The sequence below is a fragment of the Wyeomyia smithii genome, chromosome 3 (genome assembly GCF_029784165.1).
Source record: "Wyeomyia smithii strain HCP4-BCI-WySm-NY-G18 chromosome 3, ASM2978416v1, whole genome shotgun sequence".
Taxonomy (NCBI): Eukaryota; Metazoa; Arthropoda; class Insecta; order Diptera; family Culicidae; genus Wyeomyia; species Wyeomyia smithii.
In genome coordinates, this window is record NC_073696.1 from 168,882,866 (window position 1) to 168,891,133 (window position 8,268).

Genomic DNA, 8,268 nt, shown 5'->3' on the forward strand with positions numbered 1-8,268 from the left:
GTACGCCTCCACCGTGGAAGTCTCGATCTCGACGAATAATGTTAAAATCGTGGAAATTGAGTTGATCGTTTGAATTGAGAAAAGTCTCACAGAGCGCAAACGCATCACAATTGTATGTGTTTATCAAATGAGAAAATAGATCGAATTTGGGGATGATACTTCTGCAATTCCAGTGTAATACAGAGATAAAATTCCTAACCTCTTCCGCCGTATTAGTCATCGAAAGATATGATAGCTGAAATGAGGGGCCAACTTGTTGCGATTTGCTTCAACAAGGTTTTCACTGTAGGGAGAAGGGCAAGAAGAATATTTTGAAGGGGATTTGGTATGTTGAACGTTTTGAATATCCAATCCACAAAATCAGAGAATTTTATGAACCCAGTTTCTTTTCTATTCTCTGATCGAGAAATGGGTGCACGAGAGGTTTTTGGTGCCCCAGTAAGCGGTGGGTACTCCTGGTTTGATTTGAAATTAAACCCGGGAGGTACTTGCTTCGGTTATCTTACGACCTTTGCGAGAAAGATTAGGAGAGTTAATAATTCTCCTCTTCCTTGATCCTTCTGGCATGGCATAAGAACACCCTTCAACGGGATCGTCAGATGTACCCTCATCGGTTGGCAAAAAGGAAAAGATGTTTCCTGTCGAGGGTGGCTCAGCCCTCTTAAGCATTTCTGCAAAAGTGCGCTTTGATCGTTCCTTGAGGGAACGCTTAATTTTTTCCTCGTGCTGTTTGTACGCGGGACACGCCGAAAGGTCATGCCGAGTTCCTTCACAGTAAAGACACTTTTCAGTATCCTCACTGCAAGCGGTCTCAGCATGATTGCCTCCGCACTTGCTGCAGCGTGCCTTGTTGCAGCAGTAGGTGGCTGTATGACCTAACTGCTTGCAGTTTTGGCAATGCATGACCCGCGGTACGAACAGGCGTACAGGCAGACGAACCCTGTCCTAAGAGATGTAGTTCGGCAGTGCGGATCCGGCGAATGTTACACGGAAGGAATCCGAAGGAAGGAATTCCTTCTTCCCTTCTTCGAAGGATACTGAATGCAATTGCATGACATCCAGTATCTCTACACTATGAATCAGGGGGTTCTTGAAACAGCCAACCCCGTGACGCAAAATGTCATCGACCGTGAGGTTTCCTTCGGTAACCACACCGTCGATCTCCACGTCCTTGGCAGGGATGTACACGCGGTACTCTCTCGTGAAGAGCTCGTAGCTAGCAATTGCATTTGCTTGCTTCAAGCTACTCACGACAACTCGCAGTTTGTTCGGTCTAACCTTAATAATTTCGGTTACGTCCGAAAACTGTTTTGTCAGGTCCTTGCCGATTTGTATTATATTAAGAGGCTTCTTAATGGGCCTGAAAAAAACTATGAACGGACCTTTCGAAGCATCTGGGTAAGCTTTCACCCGTATTTCCGGTACCCTTGGTACAGGGCTAGGTAGCGGGGATGGTACAGGGGAAGATAGAGGGGAATTGATGGGGGAGATTTCAATCTCCTCCCCATTTGTTTCCACATCTAGGAAAAGTCCCACCTGCACGTTGTCCATTTTTGCGGGAGCGTTACGCTCTACCGCACACAAACGATAATTATCCGAATATACGGGGGATCAAATAATTGGTATTAAAAAAAAAAAAAATTTCAAGTTAAGATGGATCAAATGAAAAAAAAAAAAAAACAATCGTATTGGGGACGAAGTGGTCCCCGTGGTTCTGTGGTTAGCGATGTCGGTCGGCTAGCTCTCCCACACGGTTGTGATATCGGGTTCGATTCCCGATCCGGTCGAGGAACTTTTCGAGCTGGAAATTTTCTCGACTCAGCACTGGGGCACGGTGTATCGTTGTACTTATCCTACAACATGCAAAATGTGCCGAAAACAATATCGATAACGAATTCTCTCAACTAATCTAGTTGATCGAGACCGCATTAGCCCCCCAGGCTAGCGTGCGATATTGTATTGGGGTCGAAAAATGATAATAAATATAATAATAATAATAATAACAATTATAATAATAATGTTAATAAAAATTATAATTATAAAGCGAATACTTCACCGAACGCCTAGGTCTTTTGCCTACACGACCTGATGGCTGCTAGTTGGATCAATCAGGAAGAGTGTCTCAGCAAAACAAACAATGCCGACATCGAATGATCCCGTTTTGTGTTGTATCACGGTGGTCTTATTTGCGCGCGGCCTTGTAGATGAGACTTGTAGTTGAATCCACTCACTCGGCCGTATGGAGATCCGTGCTGCTAGCGGGGTACCAGCGGTGCGAGGAAATGCTTTTGCTGCTATGATTCCAGCTGCGTGACCGGACCGGCCACTGGCGGGGTAGCCTGCCAGTGGGCAAAAGGTGCTTCTGCTGATAGTTAGACTGCAGGCTATTGTTGTCGCACAGGGCACTGCACAAGAACGAACCGATAAAACAATACCCGTCGAACGACAACTCGTGTGCCGTATTGTTATATTTCGAATCAACCGGAGTAGAACAATTTGCGTCTGTTCGAAATGAGAGCAAGACAACGAATGTCAATCCATAAGAATGAGAGGATATTTATCAGTGTATGCAATGTTAGTACGCTGTCTAGTAAACGCACTATTTGGGAACCGTCAATATGGAAACGCTAACAGTGACACTAATTCTGGCCGGAAACAGGCTGACGAGTTTGCAGAAAGAAGGAGAAGATTCGGTGACGTACGGAAAAGTGTTGAGCTGACGCAAGCAACTCGGGTTAGATTGACGGAGAGAGAGGAAGAGTGGTTACGCATTAGTTAAAAAGAGATAGGTTCGGGAGGGTGCAGGAATCTTTCTTATGGTATTCTTATGGTCTTATGGTATTCTTATGGTATTTCTTATGAACAAACGTGCTTTTGTTGTTTAATAACTAAACTTTCCTCTTTTATCTCGAGCTAAAAGCACAGAGAACAGACTAACGAGCAAACGATAAAAAGTGTGTAGAAAATTTTGTGTGCAAAAATATATCCACCGAATTAAACCCCTCTTCATGCTGAATGGTAAACTAAAGTGTGATGTCGCTACCGTCGCCGTGGAGCGAACGGCATAGCAAATATATTTCAACGTCAGTACCAAAGGGAGTGAAAAGTACATACACCGATAAACATGCAGACAGTGATGGCATGAACTCGTGCAAAGTTGAACTGAGTAACACTTTTCCAGATTTGAATCCAACTTGAATCTGCTTCCTCTCGATAGTTTGAGTTTTTTTGCACCGCACACTCTGATCGATTGAGTTTAAATGCGTGCAATGCATGCAGTGCACGATGTATCCAGCGATGCAGGCGATGATGTAACGCGATGAGTTTTGTTTTTAGAGCGAATTTATGCTTTCAAAGGACAATGCAATAAACTGTTGCAGCAGACGCGGCGCGAATTTCATCGCATTTCGATTTTTATGCAATTGTTGTTATGCAGGATTAAAACTCAAATCCAACTCAAGTGTAATGTACTGTTAGTAGGGTTTACGTGCAAACCAAAAATAAATGTGCAAGCAAGTTTTAAAACTCACTTGGATACGAGGGCAAAGTCACACTGCCTACTCTGCATGCAGATTGTTTAGCGACGGTAGCAACATTACACTTGTAGAGCAACATGTCAAAAGGATCTATCTGTTTTGATCGATTTTTTGATCGATCGGTTTCTTTCAACCGCCACGGCTTATTAAACACGTTTCATGATATGTCTTTTACATCATTTGATAGCGGAGAATCTGATCTAGCTTTTGAAGTAGAATACTTCTCTCAGGAAGTTCGGCTGCATAGGGATGTGAAATGAAAATCTAAAACCAAAAAAAGTGAAAAATATGTCCAATTTCAAATGCTAATAAATCGGTTAGTATTCGATGGATTTCCTTCGTTTTTGTAGCAATAGATTGGAAAATCTTCTAAGATTCTTCCCAAAGGAAGATAATTATAATTTTTTTATTCACACTATTGTACTATTGAAAATAGTCAAGCCTTGTCAAAAAGAAAAATTCGACCTCTGATTGGTCGTTATATGATTGCTTCCCAAGCACGGTCGACAAAATCGTATACCTTGCAATTTTAAACATGCTATTTGACCTATAAAAGAGCCTATTTCAGCCGAAGCCGCTCATAATAGTTCTAGACAGCGACAACAGCAGTCGTCCTCCCTTAGCAGCAGCACTAGCAGACTGCTAGTAGCAGTGCACAGTGGGGCGACTCCATACAAATGCTGGCCAAGCAAAAAAAATGTCTTAAAATCATATAAAATGCATGGTTTTTATATAATTTTGGGACGCTGAGTCCGAATTTGATATTATTTTTGCATGAAAATGCGTATTTCTGACGCCAGGGGAATTTTCATGTTTTTTATATATATTATATGAGGCAAACTTTACGTCGGTTTCAATATTTTAGAAAACGAAATGCATGATGCTTGAAAAACTTTCATATGACATAAAAAAACAATATCGCACGCTAGCCTGGGGGCTAATGCGGTCTCGATCAACTAGATTAGTTGAGACAATTCGTTATCGATATTGTTTTCGGCACATTTTGCATGTTGTAGGATAAGTACAACGATACACCGTGCCCCAGTGCTGAGTCGAGAAAATTTCCAGCTCGAAAAGTTCCTCGACCTGATCGGGAATCGAACCCGATATCACAACCGTGTGGGAGAGCTAGCCGACCGACATCGCTAACCACAGAACCACGGGGACCACCATATGACATAAAAAACATAAAAATATTATTCAGTCATTGAGAAAATAAAAAAAAATCAATTAAAAAATATGCCTTGTGAAGAAAATTACTTATGACTTGTTTTTTTCAAAGTGACTATATTACAATGCGTCTCTTTATCGCATTCTTCTTTTCATTCACTTCTACCTTCATCTTCATTTTTGTGTTCATTTTTAATACAGTTTTAATATCTTTGAAGAGAGTTTTCGAAATGCAGTTATTAACGTCAAAATAATAATTCCCTAATTCCTCTGCAGAAATTAGCAGGCGATTTACTATGTCATAATTTGTGTTTACACGATTGTTTTTACATGTGACTGGTATAATACAAACTTAAAACATGATTTTGGTACTCAGTGCTGGTGATCCAAAACATAAACAATGATTAGTTTTTGATTCTGCGTTGAATATCGGAATATTGATGAGTTAAACTTGTAAATATGAAAACAGTGTGATTAATCATACTGAGACATGTTTGAAAACATTGTTATTATCAGACGAATACAAGTTAATTGTTATTCTGTTGACTGTTTGCAGTGTACAACTTAAATTTACATTTTTGAAATCTGTCATGTGCCGAACACTCGTTGTTTCTCTTCGAAAGAAGGGTACTCTGCGCAACTCTGCGCAGGATCGGACTAGACGCATTTGGAAGCATTTTTTCCAAGCTATCTTTTAAAACTAGTGCCAATAGTGCAAAACCCTGCCGTATAAACTTTAAACGCTGTTTTATGCAAAAAATACGTATTCTTTTGATTCCGCCTAATTTTGTTGAGTATTACAATGAGATTATACATTATCCAATGATGAGGATTTATTCTCCACTATTTTACAGACAACTTTCCCTTAGACGTCATCAAGATTCAAGTTACCCTTGACTCTCTAGCAAATTTCGCAACATTGCATTTTTTTTTCAAGAAAAACGCTAAAAAACGCTGACTCAGTACACTTTGAAAAATCATAGAAAATTCAAATTTTATCATAATGCTCTAAAAATTTGGATTCTGACACTTCAACAGTGTACAACTATAGGAAAAATATAATTGAAACGAAATTCGCACTTTCAATTTTGGGTCGATGGCCAGCGATTCCCCACTGTGCAGTGCAGTGGATATCAGCGATGGCGGAAAGCGGCCACAGCTGTGGCGTAGCAATGGATAGCGCACTAGTTGCAGCGGATTCCAGCAACGATAGCAGCTGGGCCAGCTGATGCAAGGACAGTGGATACCAATGGCAGCGTATAGCGGCTACAACTGTGGCATGGCTATGGGTAGCGCACTAGTTGCAGCGGATCTCAGCATCGATAGCGGCTGATGCAGTGAGGCACTTTAGTGAAATGCACTCTCTGTGCGATAGTGGGCACTAGTAAATGCATTCAATGAAAAGTTGACTCATTTTGACAACACGTGAGCCGTCTAGTTTTGGGTGTTATATCAGCATTTCACTGTTTACTTTATCACAACGAATACTTCGTTCGCACTTTCAGTGATAACGCAAAGATGTAATCGGCATCTTATACGATACTAGATTGAACAACAAATTGTTCTTTCCAGGATGAAATAAAAACCTGATGATTAAACCGTTAATGTTTTCTCTTGAGTTAATTTACATTTTAAAATTTGTAAAAGTTATAAATTTTACTTTATTTCCGTGTCTCAGAACGTACTGAATTACCTTCCCCTTTAGTCATGAGCACGACATCCGAAAAAATTCCATCTCAAAATTCAAAAATTGTCAAGCCCCAACCATGACAAGCAACTTACTATATTATTGAAAATGGTCAATCCTTGTTGAAGCGCAAAATTCGATTGATCGGATTAGTCAACGTTTATTTGCTAAAAAAATGAATGACACGCAAGCAGCCAGGTTATCTTTCTTGTAAAAGTATTCTACTTCAACCTTGCGGTCGTGGCTTTGCACACAACCCTCCTGTTTTTTAAATAAAAACCACGTTGAGAACAGTCACTTTAGCTGAACTATTAAACAAATGAAAAGTCAATCAAGGAAATCGATGAAAGTAGATAGATCCTTTTGACATGTTACTCTACACTTTACCAAAAACATCTGGTCTCTCCTAGACCATACACTTGCCTTCGATATAGGGTTACCATTTGGTTGGAGTTAAAAATCAGGACAACTTTTCTTTCCGGTACAAATTTGATCTGAGCTATTTTAATTTTTTAAGATATCAATAAATAAAACCACAATCTGAGATTTGCACTGCAACATACGCCAAAACACTCATTTATTTATTTAACGTATTTCTCGGACGATTTAATTCTGCAACTTTGATTCATCAGGCGTTAGAAGATACTTAAAAATGTAGCACACGTAAACTGTTTGAAATTATACTTAACAACTGTCAGATGTTTAACGGTTTCAACGACTAGACAATTTCTCTCGTCAAGATTCTACCAAAGAAAAAAATCGTTCGAAATGAGTCCGTTTTTTCCGGGGTCAAGATAAAAGTACTGAACAATCTTCAATATTTCTGAATATCCGGCATCATTCAGGAAAATCAGGACATTTGCTAAAATATGAAAACAATTGACAATTGCTAAAATATGAATTGCTAAAATATGAAAATATGAAAACGCTCCAAACGGGTCTCAAACGGACGGATGGTATCCCTACTTCGATAGCGTGGAGGAAGAATGCTCTAACCGCAAAAAATTATCAAAACTTTTCAGGTCTTGAAAAAGACCATTGATTGCAGCTTGGAGCGTTAAGTAGGAAGGAAAAGACGCGAATAATCTTAAACTTTTATTTCGATATGTATAGTACAACGTATAAACTTTGAATGAAAATATCATTGATTGGTTGATTAATTTCTTTTGAAGGGACTTTAACCCCAAACGGTCATTCGTCCCTATGAAAATATCATGATGAGACAACTCTTTTTATACACTTAGCTTTCTTCTTATTCTTAATTATTAAAAACCGGCGACCAATCAGCGTTGTTTGTGACGGTGCCACCTCCCCTCGACGGGAAACTATAAAAGGCCTCTTGTTGATGGTATCACGTCATTGATGCGACACGACGCTCGAGTGTGTTGATCAGCATCGCTCCTTTCACACCACACATTGCGTTGTATGAATTGCGTCTTGCAATCTGCGGGATATGTTTTGAAGGATGAATGGGAAAGGTTAATGATTTTAAAGGAAAGGAATTGCTCACTTCGTTCGCATGATCGATTGCGAACAACGTCATATCAAGAAGACTGGGAACTCTGGAGATTGAGCGACAAGTGGAACTGACGCATGCTAGTGGGTGCAGGCGATGCGAATGCAAGCCAAACGCACAGGCTGGATTACCACATACGCACGCTATGTCTTCGCAGCGATGTAATTACCAGCACTTTTATAGCCAACTGCCACCTTTAAAAAATGAAGTGCGCTGTTTGATTTGACGCTTGCCATTCGTATGGGATAGATCCAGAGATACCAGTCTTCTTGATATGATGTTTTTGGCTTTACCATTTAGCATGACGAGGGGTGTAACTCGAAGGACATTTTGTGATACATTTGCACAATTTTACACAC